Below are 16,173 nucleotides of genomic sequence, written 5' to 3' on the forward strand. Positions count from 1 at the left end.
ACATGAATTTGCTTTATAAGGCCTTGCCTTCATGGGAAAGGATATCAGTGTACATGAAGTAATGCACCTTCTATCTGGTGAATATAATGTAACCCTTCTATTAATTACAATAAAAATATATGGAAAGAAGGTCTTGCCTTGTATGCTTGTGAACACGAGAAACAACTTCAGCACTATGATTAGAAACCATTGTATCCAGTGAAGCCACCAATTAAAAACAAACAAACAAATAGGACTGACAGGGTGGTGCAATAACTCCAACTCCAGTATGTGCAAGGTTGAGGCAAGAAGATCACAAATTTGAGGTCAAGTTGAGCTACACAGAGAGATACTGATTAGGAAACAAAACAGAACAAAATACAATAAAAATATGGGTCATGGAGCACTGAGTAGACTGGAGAAGAGACACTGAGGATGAAAGCAAGAAGACAGAAAGTCAGCTTATTCTCCTCAGTGGGAAATGTGAGCATTAAAGCATTCAAATAGCTTTCACTGTTTTAGCGATGTACAAATGCCTGGCAGACACCCCCAAGGATTGGTTTCTGTGGATATAACCTGTATGTTCAACATCTTCCCAAGGTATCCCACCCCCTACTCTTTGATAGAAAACTAAGGACACACCAGTGAACAATATAGGTGTGGTTACTCTACTTTGTTTCTTTTGAGGCACTTGGGGACATTTTCTGAGAAGTGTGTGGCTGAGGGATTTTGTCTTTGTGTGAACACACAGTATCCTCAGCCAAACCTAAATGCCTAAATGATTAATCCATTCATGTACTTTTTGTTTGTTTGTTTGTTTTTGTGCTGGGACCCAGGGTCTCACACACATAGCTTTTTCCACTCAAGGCTGGTGTGCTCTCACTGGAGCCACACCTTCATTCCTGACTTTTTGCTGGTTAACTGCAAATAAGAATCTCATGGGAATTTTCTGGTCAGGCTGACTCCAAAACTTGATCCTCATATCTCAGCTCCTTGAGTAGCTAGGATTATAGCTAGGAGCCAACTCTGCTGGCTTATATTGGCTTTTTGGTGCATTCCAAGGACATAGTAAACTCAAGATAAGGCAAATCTGGGAGACTATTTTATAGTAAGCTTCTTTTGATAAGTAGGAGTATGCTTTAAAGCAATAATTTTTTTTAAAAAAAGGACAGTGTAGTAAACCCATAAAACAGAAATGTATTTGTCTATTATTCTCAGGTGTTCAATACTACATGAATTTATGGGACGTTCTTTTATGCTATGGGCAATATATTAGATTTTTGGCTATTACCATTGCCACAAACACCTGAACACTGTTTCACAATGCAGTTATGGTGACTATGGTGGCATCAAGTGATAGAAATTATTTCATAGGACCTGCTTTATATATTTGGTTCATTGTAGACCACATCACAGTTTGCAGACTTTAGTTTTCTTTTACTAGTAACAAATGACTGCTGTAACGGTTTAGTTACAACGTGGCTGTTCTCACCGGTTGTACTGTATGTTCTCTAAAGAGAATATGTTTCTTTTTGTTTGTTTTGTACTGGTTTGAACTCAGGTCCTTGTGCCCTTAATTGGATTTTCCCCTCAAGGTTGGAGCTCTACCAGTTGAACCACAGCTCCACTTCCCCGCTTCGTTTGGTGTTTCATTGAAGAATCCCATGGGCTTTCTTGACTGGGCTGGTTTTGAACCATTATCCTCTAGAACTCAACCACCTGAGTACCTGGGGTTGCAGGTATAAGCCATCAGTCCCTGGCGCTGAAGAATGCTGTTGATAAAAGAAAGCAAATGTTTAGAACAGTGTCTGGCCCTATCAGGCTTTACTGATGCAAAAGACCCAATCTCGGGCAGTGCCCTATTCGTTTCTTCCTAAAACCCACAGCTCACTACAAAGCTGAGATCCCAAGAAACATAAGACGGTTTGGAACATGAGGGCATCCACATTGACTGCGATAGGTCTTACATTTGGGATGTGCGTTGAAAGCCGAGCTTGAATCTGCAATCTTTGGATGAGCATTGGTTAGATATCTTCTGTGTGTCAAACATGCTATGTGCAGGTTTGCGGAGAGGGGAGGAAGGAATTAGAAACAGCCACCATCGCCACCTGCTAAGCAGTGTCAGCCCTCATCTGTCTCCATTTTTCCTGGAAGGAAAGTGAGGAATTGAGAGACGGAGTTCTTGCTAGGGACTTTAAATTCCACTCACACCCTAATAACTAATAAGTCCATCGAATGTCCTGACAGTCCGTGATGTACACCTGTAATTACGGAACTGATTCTGTACTGATTAAAAATGCAATAAGCCTCTCCGCATCCACTCAGCGCCTGTCTTTCCAGATAACTCCAAACGTGGCGAGGGCTGTATCCCTAGCATCGGGTCGTCCCAGTTCCAACACCTTAAGGAGTTCCGAACCCAGGGAAGGAAGGGGTCCCGTTGTTCCTCTGAATCCCCAGGAAATCCTCTGTGGATTCCTGCGGTTGCAAGGTTGGATCCCGGGTTGCCTGGCTTTCTCACCTTGCACGCTGCTGGCACGCCAGGTTTCCCTGCTTGCCAAGCGCTCAGCGAGGGCCACACCAAATACCAAACCTTGGACCAGAATCAAACGGTCACTTCCCCGCCCTCCGGGCGCAGTATGCAAATCCGAGCACCAGGAAGTGGCTGGGACCTCTCGGTGGAGCCCGGCGACAGCCAGTTCCTCTCCCACCGCGCCGGGCCGCGCCGCCGCCGCTCGCCCGCTCCCGGCCCTGGCGTCTCCGGGCCCGCCGCGCTGCAGCCTCCAGCCCGCGGCAGGCGGGGCAGCCGCCACCTCCGGCCTCCAGCCCGCAGCCCCCGACCCCGCGTCTGCCTTCTCGATCCGCACCCCGTTTCCAGGAGGGCCCCCCCGGGCTGTCCCGTCGCGTCTCCAGCTGTGAACTCGAGTCACCGTGGAGTTCCGCCACCGCCGCCCCGAAACTTTCACGGCGAGCGGGTGAGTACAGAGGGAGAGCCCAGGAGGCGGTGGCGCGGGCTCCGGGGAAGACCGGGCGGTGGGGGGGGGGGGCGGGGGACCCCGATCCGGGGCTTCGACGCGGTCGCTGCCGCTGGGGGTGGAAGCACCCCGAAACCTCCTGCCTGGAGGCGGGGGGCGGGGGTGACTGCCCCGGGGAGCGGGGCCACGGTTCGGGAGATCCGCAGGAGTCCGCAGCCCGGCCGCTCAGGGGCGTGGCGGGAGGCGCGCGCGCGCGGGGTGGGCGCACGGCTCGGCCGCAGTCCCCGGTCTCGGTCCCCGTTCCCGTCTCCTCCCCCTCCATCCAGGGCACCCGCGGTGCGGGGGCGGAGGGCGGGGAGCCCCTGTCCTGGAGGATCGCGCGCTCGGCCGTCCCGGAGGGGACTTCTCGGATGGAGCAATCTGATCGCCCCATTGGGCCCCTGGAGGCGGGGAGCGGGGTTCGTCCCCGGCCTTTCCCAGGCCTGCTGGGGAAGGGGACGGGAGGTGGGGGGGGGGGTTGACGCCGGGCGGCTGCGGCCCGGGCTGGGGCTCCTGCGGAGCCGGGCCCCTCGGTGCCGCGCCGAGAGCGGTCAGATGCCGGGGCCAGGGGGAAGCAGAGTTATTTTAAGAATTCAGGGGTTGCCGTCCCCGCGCGGTGGGGGCAGGGCTCGCCGGTTCCCACTTCCCGGCCTTATCTCTTCCCCTGCTTCTCCGGGCCAGCTGTTGTAATGTGGCTTTTCATTAGCGCCTCTGCCCTGCGGACTTTTCCTCTCTTGACCGTGTGTGTGTGTGTGCGCGCGCGCGCGCGCGTGTGCGTGTGCGTGTGTGTGTGTGTGTGTGTGTGTGTGTGTTCCATATTCCAATCCAGTGCCTGCTTTGCCCTCTTGGAATGTCGTCTTGCAATCTTCCAGCTGTGCCAAGGGACCCCATTATTAAGATCCTTCGCTGTGTTTCCTCCACTTTGAGTGTATTCCTATCTCCCTGGTCTGCCCAGGACACAAGAAAACTCCTTGGTACACTCGCTTTTCTATAAACGATAATATATATACATAATAGGGCAACGAATTCTATGTGTACAAACGAGGCCTCCAGGCTCTCTGCAGTCTGATGATGGTAAAGCTATAGACAATTTGTCTGAGGTAGCCACACATCATGCATGAGTGATTTGCCAGCAGGCCCAAAGATTCAATGCGTCCTAGGAACCCTCATAAACAATCGGGACAGAGACAGTCTCTGGCTTGTGTCTCTCCCCAGAGAACTGCTACTTACCATTTGGAGTGAGACATTTTGAGGCTTGAGGGAATGTAATTGGAGCACAAGAATCTTTTGTGACTGAAGGATCTGGTTCACCATGAACGGGGTGACCCTGTTCATGAGTGAAAGGTGAGGGGCAGTCGATGTGAAGGAACAGACAGAAACATTGGCCAGGAACTCTGAGCTTTGGTTTCTTCACCATTTACCAGAGCTGACATTTGGAAGAAGACACTTTGGCAATTTAATTAACCGACATTTCCTTCATGGAAGTAAGTTGTGTTAGTATGACTTGTCATTGTGGTGGAAATGTTAGGACATGGCAACAGCATGGCACATGACAGCCGGGTGCCTGGAGGGGAGTAGTAGATTCTAGATGGGCACTACTTGGAAAGAAGAAAGAATGCCAGGCAAGATTGTCCTGAGGTAGAGAAGCAGAGCTGGCCCAGGAGGGCAGCCCTTTTTGTCTTGGTTCGGTGTTAAGAATGGGAGGGATGGTGACTCTGGTGTTCTAAATGGAAATCTTGCTCTGGACCAGTCTTTGGTTTGAACCAGGGGAACAGGACTTGATGGTGAGTGGTAAGAAGTTTCCTGTGAAGGTATTTTGGCCTGTCTTCATCTTAGAGTCTTTGGTGTTGGTAGACAATATGTGTTAGTATTATCCCCTACCCCTTCTTAGCAGCAGAAAAGTGGTTCAACGTAGTGTTTGTGCCTTTTAGTTCTACCTACATTTGTTTTCTGAAATATATCACCCAAGCATTGTAGAGTGTAGTTATATGCCACAAGTCCAGAGTTGGAACGACACAGTGAAGTTATACGATTGTATATACAAACTTTACACATGTTAGTTTTATAACGGAAAGTACAGTGTAACGATATTATAGCTCACTGATATGGAGGGCTCATGGTGATGCCTGGATGAGTACCAACACTCAAAAGTGTTCATCATTATCTCATTAGGGCATGAGATAATGACACATGAACTGCAGAGACAGTTCTATCCCAGGCAATAAGAGATAAGGATGGCATTATACTTTTTGCTTGCCCAGAATTTCTGTAACTTCCTGAACCCTAACCTCATTTGAACTTCTCATGCTCCCTACAAGATAAACAGTAGAGTCAAGGGCTGGTCTGAGATCACAGACTAGGGGGCAGCATAGGGTGGTGGCACCATACCATACTGTGCCACTAGTAGGTATGTTTGTGGGCTGGTCCCACTTGTTTACCTTTGCACCTGAAGTAGGCCCTCGATTACTTAAAAGCAAATATAATAATATGTACTATTATTTAGAAATGGAGAGATTTTGAGATCACTTGATACTTGTGTGGACTAAGAAGTTTACCGCCGAGAACGTAGCCCCTCAAGTGGACACCTAAACTGTTTTCTAGAAATGCGTTTCTGTGCCTGCATTTTCCCCCTTCCTTTCCCTTTCCTCCCCTCCCCTCTCCTCTCCTCTCCTCTCCGCTCCTGTCCTCTCTTCTCCTCCCTCCCTTCCCCCCCCCCGTCCCTCCCTCTCTCCCTCCCCACCTCTTTTTTTTTTCCTCTGAGTCTCTCTCCCCTTTCTTTCGTGTGTGTGTGTGTGTGTGTGTGTGTGTGTGTGTGTGTGTGTGCCAATATTGGGTCTTGAACTCAAGGTCTGGACATTTTCCTTATCTTTTCCTTTCAAGTCTGGTTCTTTACCACTTGAGCTGCAGCTCTACTTTTGGCTTTTTGGTAATTATTTAGAAATACATGTCTCTTGGATTTTCCAGCCTGGACTGATTTTGAACCTCGATCCTTAGATGTCAACCTCCTGAGTAGCTAGTATTACAGACAGGAACCACAGAGCCCAGCATTTCTTTGATTTTTTCAACTCTGCTTCCTCTCGAAGGTGGTGACAAAATGACAGTGATACTTACATGGTGGCAGGAAAAGGGGCTTTAGTGACTGTCTTCATGGCCATTGAGGTGCTTATTGATCGACACAGAAATTTCCTAGGGATATTTGACAAATGACTCCCCACACTTCTGCTAGATGTGCCTCTCTTGTGAACTCTACCATAATTCTTTTGTATTTGCTTTTTGCTTCCTGTCGCATGGCTTGAACTCAGGGCCTCGGCACTGTCTTGAGCTTTGTCATGCAAGACTAGTCTTGAGTGCCCCCAATCTGTGAGTGGCTGGCTTTGAATGGTGATCTTCAGATCTCAGCCTCCTGAATAGTTAGAATTATAGGCATGAGCCACTGGCCCCTAGCTTTGTAGCAATGAGAGCATCATTCAAGGTGAAAATACAAAGTTAGGAGACAGGATAGAGACCAGAACACATTTTCTATGTGCAAGCCACTATTGTCAGCCAACCTCCCTAAAATAGGCATACATTGCCTGCCATCTTCTAAGGTTAATAATGAAGAAGGCACAGAAAAGGAAGTATATATATATTTTTTCCAGTCAGAAACACTGAAATGTTTCTTACAGCTGCCTAATTTCCTGGTACTGACATTGTGAAACTTTGAGTGCTTTCTATCATCATTTCTAAAATCTATTTTGAGTAAGTTCCCATTTTGGGGGGAGACACCCTAATGTAGAAAATGGCATGGACACCAGCCAGTGGAGGGATTGGCAGTGTTGGGACGCCAGCTGAACTTGGCCCTTCCGTCATCTGTGGCTGAAGATTGCTGAAGGATTCTGTTGTCATTGAGAGTTATACGTTTAGATAATTAAATCAAAAGGCCTCATCCATGCAGACAAGTGCAGGGCCCTATAATAGCTTTTATTGTTTATTCTTAGGACTTTTCTTTGTTTCTGTTCTCTATTTCATTTTCTCTTACTGATAAGCTTTCAGCACTTGTTATTTGACACAAAACTATTTCTTGAAAGTTTTTTTGTGCAGCCAAGATACTTTATTTTCTGGGCTTAGAAGTCTCCAAAAATGTTGTTTGCTTCACTGTATCAACCCTTAACACCTCTAATGACTCTTTTCTGGCTCCCTCTTCACCTCTTTCTCTGTCACATGTTGTTTGTTTCTCTCACCTTCCTTTCTTTCCCCAGAGTTGGAACTCAGGGCCTTTTGCAGGTTTTAATTCTTGGGATAGGATCTTACTTTTTCCTGAAATAGCCTGAACTGTGATTCTTCTACTTGTGTTTCCCTTGAAGTTGGGATAGGAGATCCAGACCCACACATTGATAGAGACGGAGTCTTGTAAGCTTTAATGCTGGGCTAGCTTCAAACTACTATCTCCACCTCCGAATTTTATAGGATTATAGACTTGCACCATCATTCCTGGTTTCTTATCATCTGCTTTTTGTTGGTGGTGGTTTTTTTCTTTTTTCTTTTTTCTTTTGTCAGTCCTGTGACTTGAACTCTGGGCCTGGGTACTGTCTCTGTGTTGTTTAGTTCAAGGCTAGTGCTCTACCACTTTGAGCCACAGTGCCACTTCCAGTTTTGTGGTAGTTTGTGGAGATAAGAGTCTCATGGACTTTTGTGCCCAGGCTGGCTTTGAGCTTCGATCCTCAGATCTCAGCCTTCTGAGTAACTAGGATTATAGGCATGAGCCATCCGCGTCCGGCTTCCTATCGTCTTTTAAAGCCTTTTTTCAAACCAGGAAGTGACATGATATAAATAAATATATATTTTTGTGCCATCACTGGGCCTTGTATTCAGAGCCCTTAGCTTTTTTTGTTCAAAGCTGGCAGTCTACCACCTGAACCACAACTCCACTTCTGGCTTTTTGGTGGTTAGTTGAAAATAGGGATTTCTTGCTCAAGCTGACTTTGGATAACAGTTCTTTGATATCAGCCTCCACTGTCCAGTTCAGGAAGTGACAAGATATAAGTGGTCCAATTATGTACAGAGATCAGCAGTCTCGTATTGTAACCGTCTCCATTGTTCAGAATGCCAAGATCCCTGGGTATCTTATAAAACTACACAACGGAGGGGAAAGTCACACAATCCCCTTGAGTGGCAGTTTCCTAAGTGTCTAGGCCCTGCTTTTGTTGAGTTTACCATATTGGGGAAGAAGTCTTCAAGTGTGTAGAGCTTAGAGGGTCTTTTAGTTGGTCTCATTTCCTTTTTTTCCAGTTCATGGTTCAGTCAGAGTCAGATGTCTTGCCTTGCGCTACCCGCACACCCACCTGTGTGTGCCCATCCTTTATTGACACCAAACCACACATGTGGGAAGCTCCTTGCAAATAGGCTATCCAGTTCCCTCCTTCCTCTCAGTTTACCTCCTACCTGGTAGGTGGTATACTTGTGTCACTGGGTCCCTCTTGAGGGCTGGGGACTGCAGACACGTGTGACCACGTTGCATTCCCTAAAGCCAGCTGGCCACTTAACTGGGTTGAGTGAGTGACCTAGGCTTCCTGTAAATAAATGTTAACCCCCACAGGGAGGAGGGGAATGGAGAAGCTGGTCTCCAGAGGCCCCTTGGAGAGGAGGGAGGACCACTTCTGCTTTCCACAGGGGAAAGGGTGTCACTGAGGGCAGCACATTACAGAGGGAGGAGGTACCAAGGAAGTTCTATTCCCCTCCACATCCTCCTTAGCACATCATTTGCCTGTGGCCTCTTATACTCCCCTCCCCCTCTCCCCCGTCCCCCTCCACCCCCCATCACACAGTGACTTTTCTCCTCCCACGACCTTCTAGCCCTAGGCCACTGTCTGCTGCCACCATACTTATTTTACCAGCCACAGAAAATGTCCATTTTGAAATTGGCCATCTTAGAAACCATTGGGAAACTCTAAGCAGATATGTTGAAATCTTGTACTGTTCACACAGTCTGGTAAGAGGAATCATCCTGACCACAACAGTTTAGGGCTATTTTTTTTTTAATTCTTAGGATAAAAACAATGGTTGTTAAAGCCCCTTGGACCAAAACTTCTATCAAGATACATACTTTATTTTATGCTCAAATATATATGTTTGCATGCAAAAATAAAACTATACCAAAACAGGTCATAGAAAATTTGTGCAGAAAGAAGCCCCATTGGCTTGCTGGGGTCTGGAGGAGCCTCTACCTCATGCCACCGTCTGGCTCTAAAATGCACACAGGGGCCAGCAAGTCCATAATTTTAGTAAAGGCAGGACATTTATGAAACAAATACAAATTCAACTGAGGCAGGTCAATCAGTCCACCTACTTGGGAAGCAGAAGCAGGAGGATTATTTGAGTTTAAAAGTTCTGAAGCCATCCTGGGCAACGTAGTCAGACCCTGTCCCAAAACAAAAAACAAAAGCAAAACATGCAGATTGAACTCCAGCACCTCACTATATGTATATGAAATAATATACATACTGAAATAAACTCCAAAGATATGGAAACAAAGCACTTTTTTTTCTTAAATTTTGCTTTGTTTTTCTGAGGACTGTGTGTTCTTACCTTATATACAGTGTATTCATGTGCATATCTGTGGGAGGGTGAGAGGAGGGCACAGAGTCTCAGGAAAAAGTGCAGCAGGGCACAACATTAGATATTGATGAAACTAAACTCTGCAACTGGTGGGTAGAGATGGGAAGGAGGGACTGGAAGAGAATAAGGGAACGGATGACACTGCACAAAAGGAAATGGTACTTCTTATCTGACATATGTAAATAGAACCCCACTGTATAGCACCTCTGTAGTAACAATAAAAATGTGGATTGAGATACATCCATACAATGGAATATCCCGTAGACATCTTAGCCAGCATATGGAATTATATATACTAATTTGAAGTAGGTGATTTCAAAGCTGAGTAAAGGTAGATAAGTAGTAGAATCCTTTCTGAAAGAAAATATTCATATGTATAATAAATTCTCTATCAACAATACATATCAACTCTTTTTCATTTTTTATTAAAGAATTTATTAACATTGATTTTTACATCATATTTCAAATGGCATGCATATCAACTTTTTAATCCCCAAATCTTATTTCTGGGTGAAGAGTGGGTACTAATTTTTTTGTCAGTCATGGGGCATGAACTCTGAGCCTGGGGTGCTGTCCCTGAGCTCTTCAGCTCATGGCTAGGGCTCTACCACTTGAGCCACAGTGCCACTTTTTTTTTCTTTTGAGATCTTTTTTTTGAGGGGGGGAGTTGGTTGTGGGACTTGAACTTAGGGCCTGAGCCCTATCCTTGAGTCCTTCAGCTCAAGGCTACTGCTCTACCATTTGAGCACCACTTCCAGTTTTCTGGTGGTTAACTGGAGATAAGAAGTCTCACAGAATTTCATGCCTTGGCTGACTTAGAACTGTGGTCCTCAGATCTGAGCCTCCTGAGTAGCTAGGATTACAGGGATGAGCCACTCCACCTGAATAATCTTTGTTTTTATTTATTAAGTTTTGTGCTTCTTTGAATGAATTATTTATATATTTTAAAATGCTATTTTAATGGGTTACATTAAGCTATTTTCACATGTACATATAGTGTACTTAGATCCTATTAGCCCCCTTTTTATTTCATTTTTCACAATATTGGGATCCAACCCAGAATCATTTGCATCCTAGGCAAGTGTTCTACTGCTGACCTATAGCCCCAGCTCTCAACATCATTTTTCAACGAACAGTGATCAGATAGGATTTGAAAACAGCAGCAGGAGCACTGAAACGAAGCCCGAGTGTATATCAGGAAGGTAGAACCAGAGGGCCGAAAGAGTTTTGCGTGAGTACTGGGTTCTGGAACTTGGGAAGGAGATCAAACTGTGAAAGACCCAAATCTCTTGTCTAAAATGCAGCAGCAGCATTTCCTCCAGTATACTTTGAATCGGCTCTAGATTAATTATAATCCAGTGTGACTACACAAACGGTGGTTCGATGGTATTTTAAGGGACTCATGTGAAAATAAGTGTGCACATTTGGCTTCCCTCCCACCCCTCCAGGGTGAAACCTACAGATGCTGAACTCCAGTGTAATTTTAAGTTGATCTGCCCCAAGTGCACTAGCATGCCGGGGAATGTTGTAAAGAACATTCTTTTTCTTTTCTGTTTTTCTCTGCACCCAGGCTGGCCTGTCTCTGCCTCCCGAGTGCTCAGATTCCAAGTGTGCACCACTACACCTGGTTTGAAGACATTTTTCTCCTTCCTTCTTTCCCTTTCCCTTCCTCCATCCCCCTTGCTCCCCCTCCCTCACTCCCTTTTTCCTTCCTCTCTTCCTTCTTCCTTCTCTCTCATCCTCTCTTCTTTCTCTCACTTCTCTCCTCCCCCTTTCGCTCTTTTTTTCCCCTCACTTTAGATCATTTTCCATTTTTATTAGAGACTCTCAGGTGCATCCTCAGAGAGTTTTTGTCCAGTCTGCATGGTGCTTGTGAGTCTACATTACTTATTTTTCTACTTATGTGTTTGAACTTTGAGCCTCCAGCTTGCTATCTCATCTCAGCTCAAGAACACTTTACCCCCCCCCCCCCGAGGGAATCGGGGGAGTCTCTCATGAGGCTTGAACTCAGAGCCTGAGCACTGTCTCTGAGCTATTTTCCCTCAAGGCTAGCACTCTACCACTGTGAGCCACAGCCCTACTACTGTTTGGGGGGGGGATTAATTAGAGGATAAGTCTCATGGACTTTCCTTTCCTAGGTTGACTTTGAACTGCCATCCTCAGACCTCAGCCTCCTGAGTAGCTAGGATTATAGGCATGAACCACCAGCTCCTGGCCCAAGAAGAGTTTCTTAAAGAAGCACCTGCTAGTCTGTTTAGTGTTGGGTTTGGCAAACTTTCCTTGAGGATTTACTGGGAGTCAGGCATAGTGTACCCATGTATATGGAAATGCTGAGGGCAGGGGCCAGCTCAGTGAACAGGGTGGAGGGTCACACAGAGAGTTGTGCTGGGACCTCATAGTGTTACTGTATCTTGATCTGGGAGCTGTGATAAAGCTTGACAGGTAGGCTTGGAGAGTCCTTGGCTGCAAATAATGTGTTTTATCTTACTGCAAAATTAAGGGGTGTCAACTGAGTCTTTTAGCAAGAAGCCATTTTTTTCCCATCACAGGCAGTTTCTTGTCAGACTTTTTTTTGTAACAAGGCTTTTATGATGTAGCCAAAGAGTGAAAAGACATTTGAGCTCTCTTTTACTGCTTTGAATAGGTGGATGACTAATTAAGAGGTTCAGTAGGATTTCCTTAGAGATTCATTGAGAGCTAGAAAATAACATTTACAAAGCAGACATGGTGGTGCATGCCTAAATTGCTAGCCATTGAGAAACAGAAGTTGATCTAGAGGATCAAGTCCAGCCCGGGCACAAAGTAAGTGAAGAGTCCATCACAACCAATAAACTAGGCAGGAAACTAGTAGTGTTTCATGACTGCAGTCCTAGCTACGTGGCAAGACCATGCCTTAACAAATAAAGAGCTTGGGCTGGGAGTTTTGCCTAGTGGTAGAGTGCTTGCCTACCATGTACAAAGACCTGGGTTGGATTCCTTGGTAGCATATATATACAGAAAAAAGCCGGAAGTGGTACTGTGATCAAGTGGAAGAGCTCTAGCCTTGAGAAAGCCCAAGGATGGTGCTCAGGCACTGGTTGTATATCCTGAAGAATTCTATGCAGGGCTTTGAAGTGGTACTTCAAGTCCCTGAGTCGTTATTGAGATCTTACTGCAGAAAACCAGCATTCATTTGAAAATGTGAGAATGTTATTCTTACAAAGGAAGGAGATTCTAAAACAATTGTACCACATTTTGTTTCTTCAGATGGACAAATAGGCAGGGGCAGTCTTGAGGGTATTTCACTATGAAGTTGGATCAATGTGCCGTTCTTCTGGCTTAGGAATTGGCCTTATCAAGTGTACTGGCATTCACTCTTTTGGTTCAGAGGACATTATAGGGCCTTTTGCAACCTCATTTAATACAAGATCCTGTGGATTTCTGACTGACAAAATGTTGAACTTGCTGTGATGTGAGAAAGTATATGAGAATTGAGGTAATGGATATATAAAGGGGAGATTGGGGATTAGAAGGTAACAACAATTAAGGCTGCCTGTCCCACTTTCTCCATCCTTAGCGGTCAACCAACGGGGGGTCTCCATTGAACCTTCAGAAAAGGGGTTAAATGGCTCTAAAATTGTACTTTATAACTTGATAAAACTGCTATTTCTAGATGTTGATTGATTCCAATTTATTATTATTACTACTAATAATAATAATTTGCAGTGTTCAGGTTCAAATCCAGGGCTTCCCACCTATCAGGCAAGTACTCTACTCCCAGCCTGAATGATTTTAATTTTTCATTATTTATTCATTCATTATTTTAGTAATTTCACCCTTAGATTCCAAAGGACCTTTTCCCCCACCTTGTATAAAAATTTTCTATGTAGCCTAGGCTATCCTTGAATTTGTAATCCTCCAACTTCAGCCTCTTCCATGCTGAGATTTTAGAAGTGTAGCTTAAGTGGATTTTTTTCTTTTAAAAAGTTTTAATTTGGTCAGGTGCCAGTGGCTCATGCTTGTAATCCTAGCTACTCAGGAGGCTGAGATCTGAGGATCACAGTTCAAAGCCAGCCTGGGCACTGAAGTCCATGAAACTCCTATCTCCAATTAATTACCAGAAAAATCCGAAGTTGCATGGGCTCAAGGGGTAGGGCGGTAGCCTTGAGCAGAATTGCTCAGGGACAGTGCCTAGGCCCAGAGTTCAAGTCCCATTACCAACAAAAACAAAAGAGTTTTTAATTTGGGCGTCAGGAATTTGGCCTAGTGGTAGAGTGCTTGCCTTAGCATGCATGAAGACCCAGGTTCAATTCCTTAGTACCATATACATAGAAAAAGCTTGAAATTGTGCTGTGGCTCAAGTGGTAGAGCTCTACTCTTGGGAAAGCCCAAGAACAATGCTTAGGCCCCTAAAATGTTTCTAATTTTCTTTTCTTTTGTTTTTGTTATTGAGAGGATTTTTGAAAAGGTTCTTTTTTTCCCATTGTGAGGTATTTAAGTATGATGTGCAAGTACCAAGTGGTAGAGAACTATCCTTAAGCGAAAAAAGCTAAAGAACGGAGTCCAGCTGAGTTCATGCCCTAGTGCCATACGCATGCTCACATATACCCCCACACTCACACACACACACACACACACACACACACACACACACACACACACACACAGTACAGAGAGCAGAAAAGTCTGGACCTTGCATAACCACTTGCCAGTGAGAATTCAGACCATTGCTCCTGCCCTTCTCACCTTCCACCCAAAAGAACTTCTTAAAGGGATGTGCCATTCTGTAAACAATTTTCCTTCAATTGCAGCAACGCAGTGCAAGAACTGAAAAGCAGCCTCAAACCGGTTGGATTGACAGGTGAACAGCTTTTCAGACAGTGTATCTGGCTGTTGCCAGCATTTCTTGCACATGAGACTGATTATCCTTCAATCCCAGAGGGAGTCCTTGCTCTGGGGACTCAGGGGTTGTGTTTCTCACACTTGTCTACGCTTTATTTAAATGCCTTGTATTTACCCATTAATGAGTAAAATTAGTTAGCATGTACCATAAATAGCTTGTTTTCTTACTCTGGGCTGCACTTAGAAGTAAATTTATAAATGCAAATATGTGGTGAGCTCGGACGGTTTCCACTGAGCCACAGCCAGCTGTGCCTGTGAGGGGACACTTCGCTGCTGTCTCTACATGGACGCCAGGAGCTCGTCCCTTTAGTGAAACAGGACTCTTTTTCTGTGGCAAGGAACACAACACCTTTATTATGGACTGTTTGTTTAGCTTGTGCTCTACGTTGTTCTGATATTTGCTTTTGTTGATGGTTGGGGGGGGGGGTCACACTTTGACCTGAAGAATTTGCTAATCCATGAAGTCATGCTTTATTTATTCATCATTCAGAAAACATTTCTTGGATCCTCACTACTCATGAATATGCAATGACTATGGCTTTCAGTATAGCCATTCAATAGCAGAATTGTTCCATATATAAAGTCATCCCCGGGATTCTTGGGCTTTCTATTTTCTGATTCAACCAACTGTGGATTGAAAATATGTTTTTATTAAATTGCACCTGTACTGGACATATGCAGATTATGTTTTGGTCATCATTTCTTAAACAAAACAGTCTAACAACTACCTATTAAATAATGCATAAGTCACATACATTTGCACTGCAGACAGGAAGATCTATAATTTTGGAATTTACAGGGAGTCCTGGATCCAGTTCCTCATGACACTGACTGGAGGACAACTATACTCAAAAAGTTAAGCTTTTCTAAGGGACAGCACCCAGGCTTTGAGTTCAAAGCCTAGGACTGGCATACACACACACACACACACACACACACACACACACACACACACACTTACTTAAAAACTTTTTTAATATTAAGGTTTGAACGAGCATTTTGCTCGCTAGGCAGACTCTCTACTGTCTGAACTCCACCTCCAGCTCTTTGCACTTTGGTTATTTTTGAGATAAGATTTTTCTTTTTTTTTTTCCCAGGGTTACCCTAGACCTTAATCTTCCTATTTACAGTTACTATTGTAGCTAGGACAATAGATGCATGCTTTTATGTCAAGGTTTTTTTTTTTAATTAGAGATAAGATCTTTAGAACTTCTTGTCCTGGAATTGTGATTCTATCACTTGTGCCCTCTCATGTGGTTGGGATAAGGTACCTGTGTGTGTGTGTGTGTGTGTATGTGTGTGTGTGTGTGTGTGTGTATCACTGCCCAGCTATTGTTAAGATGGTGTCTTGTGAACTTCTTTCCCAGGACTGGCCTTGAACTGCTATCCTTTGACTCTTTGCCTCTGAAGGAGCTGTGGTTACAGATGTGAGCCACTGGTGCCTGGCTCAGAAAGTGAAAGCACTTAAAAAGCAGTATTAAATTTCTGTTTTGTACAAAATAGGAAAAATACAGCAAGCAGAAGTACCTGCACATCATGTGAATATTGAGGAAGCTGTGTGTGTGTGTGTGTGTGTGTGTGTGTGTGTGTGTGTGTGTGTGTGTGTGAAAAACCTGCAGGTCTGGGTCAAGGCAGGGGATAAGGAGGACACCCTGAACCTTGAGTTTTTCTGTCTACATTATCAACTCCCATGTTCACTCCCCCTCCC

General features: G+C 45.1%; 1 protein-coding gene across 3 annotated transcripts in view; it reads left to right on the forward strand.

Moving 5' to 3' along the window:
- Positions 1 to 2,680: 2,680 nt before the first annotated feature.
- Positions 2,681 to 16,173, forward strand: part of Lyn (LYN proto-oncogene, Src family tyrosine kinase) — a 134,856-nt gene continuing 121,363 nt past the window's right edge. The window contains exon 1 of one of the 3 annotated variants that reach the window (XM_090338831.1): positions 2,681 to 2,951. The gene's annotated coding sequence lies outside the window, so the exon portion shown is untranslated. Of the gene's footprint in view, positions 2,952 to 4,407; positions 4,475 to 16,173 lie in introns of those variants that run through there. The other 2 variants (XM_090338835.1, XM_090338833.1) reach the window with 2 other exon arrangements.

The sequence above is a fragment of the Megascapheus bottae genome, chromosome 9 (assembly GCF_031878675.1).
Source record: "Megascapheus bottae isolate mThoBot1 chromosome 9, mThoBot2.hap1, whole genome shotgun sequence".
Lineage (NCBI taxonomy): Eukaryota > Metazoa > Chordata > Mammalia > Rodentia > Geomyidae > Megascapheus > Megascapheus bottae.